The sequence below is a fragment of the Monopterus albus genome, unplaced genomic scaffold (assembly GCF_001952655.1).
Source record: "Monopterus albus unplaced genomic scaffold, M_albus_1.0 scaffold347.1, whole genome shotgun sequence".
NCBI classification, from domain to species: domain Eukaryota; kingdom Metazoa; phylum Chordata; class Actinopteri; order Synbranchiformes; family Synbranchidae; genus Monopterus; species Monopterus albus.
Window position 1 is genome coordinate 180468 of NW_018128227.1, and position 2098 is coordinate 182565.

Sequence of the window (2098 nt, forward strand, 5' to 3'; positions counted from 1 at the left end):
GCAGCACTTTTAGGGCTCATTTTAGAGACCAACAAAAACCACTCTGCTCAGTACAAAGCCTGGAGAATTGCCATGTAAAAAGCCAAAGGGAATTTTGCACAACTACACCAACCAGTCAGGACATGCTTGTTTTGTGCTTCTATTACAAACCAAAAAAAATTAAATCATATTGCAAACACTACACAGTAAGTTTTAAACAAAGAGCAAGCACAGCAGAGAAGAGATCCTATAATTTTGCTGAGGTCTTAGGGTTTGTGTATGTACAGCGGGCGGTGCTGGAGGACAAAGCAGCAGTGTGTGTGTGGTGCAGACAGCCTCTGGGAGTTAAAGGCTGCCTTTCTTTTACCGCTGTTACACTGGAATCTGTGATCCATCGGACTCTGTGACCACTGTTGATATTAAAAAATGTGCAACAGCGCCCCCTGTGTTCAGCTATCAGTGCAACACCGCCAGTGTGGAAAACCTGATCCAAAACGTAAATACAGACTAGTCTGCGCCGTATCAAGATAATAAAATAAAACATGCCTATGATAACATTACCTTCGCACGTCTGGTGCAGACCAACTGAAACATCTAAAAACCACACATTTCTGAATGAGGTTTTGAACCCAGAGTCGCCGAGTCTTCGTTTTCTGCTGCCTGCGTTTGCGGCAAACTCCACCACCTTTTACTACTTTAGTGCTAAAGACACGCAACAATATACCTCTCTACCCCAGTTCAGTGTTTCCGTGTGAAGACAAGCACACAGACATAGCAGCACAAACGCTTTAAACCCCTAAAATGATCCAAAGGTTAACCGGCTGCAAGGGCCATTTAAAGCCCACATGCATTTAACGACGCCGGGTCTCCACGTGAAACCGGCATTCTCTTGAATTCGCCATTTTACAGTGCACGAAACACAGACCAACATGACAAAGTGCACACAAACACAAATAAACACATTTAACGTTAACATATGGCGTGTACAATAACTAGCCAACACTAGGTAACGTTAACCTCGTTATCGGCATGCGTGTGATTTACCTTCAACTGTCCTTACAAGAGAAACTCAAAATAAATATAAAAGTCGAAGAAACGTCCAAAATATCCAACCAGGTCCAGTGGGAGAGAGATAAAACTACAACAGTCTGCTTGTGTGAGTTTTTCTGCGTGTAAAATTGGAGTTAGAACAGGGTAGCATGGTGTGTATCGCCGGCGGGCGGATCACCCTCCGTTACTACAGCACAGAATAGGTGTGGCCGCCAGGGTCGCTTGATTTATACATCTCGGAGATTTGCCCGTGTGCTTCCGCCGCAAAACCGCGCCAAAACATTATAAACCATTAAAAAGTCGTTAACTGCAATTGAACAACCCTTTGAATAGTCATCATCTGTTGCCGTTTTGATCGAGTCCGCGCGGGAAAACCGGGCTTGATTGCTATACTTTCAAATTTTACGCTGAAGTTGGGTTCTACTTTGTCTTGTCTGCGGAGTGATATGTACCAGGGACGGATTCTAGGAAAAATGGTGGCGGGTAAAAGTTGGGACAGAAACACACGTTGATTGTGAAAAGAAGCCGGGTGTCTTACTACCTGGCCTTGTGCCTGCCTGCCTGTCTGCCTGCCTGCCTGCCTGTCTGTCTGTCTGTGTCACCTCAGGGCGTCAGGTGGAGCCGCAACAAAGAGCGAAAACCATCTTAAAGGCTTTACAGTATTTGTTAGCAGTATTCAGATAAAATAATGAACCATATGGTGCGTTCGTGGTCTATGTTCCCGTTTAAGATAACATGTATGATTCATTGCAGAGACAATAAACCAACTTTCTTAGTCATCGGTGGAGAATATAATACAAATATTAAGCCGCTTTGGCAATTTTATGACACAGCAGAGGTAGGGAGGTCACAGTAGGATATGGTTTCCCCCATTCTCTGCCTTTAAATCTAGGAATGTGACAGAGAGACAGGCGGAATGCTTTCAGAGCCACGTTGTCCTCCGATTCCAGCTCTTGCAGGGGTATTTCACCATCTATCCATCTTTGCCCAACTCCTCCCACCGCTGCTACAACTACAACCACATACTATCTCAAACTGTCATCTTGTCCACATAGTTTCAAACAAACCC

The 2098-nt window shown here is 44.6% G+C and overlaps 1 protein-coding gene across 1 annotated transcript in view; it reads right to left on the minus strand.

The window, feature by feature from the left end:
• mych (myelocytomatosis oncogene homolog) overlaps positions 1 to 1238 on the minus strand; it is a 4210-nt gene extending 2972 nt beyond the window's left edge. The window contains exon 1 of the mRNA XM_020625156.1: positions 1024 to 1238. The gene's annotated coding sequence lies outside the window, so the exon portion shown is untranslated. The remainder of the gene's footprint in view (positions 1 to 1023) is intronic.
• Between the last annotated feature and the right edge of the window lie 860 nt (positions 1239 to 2098).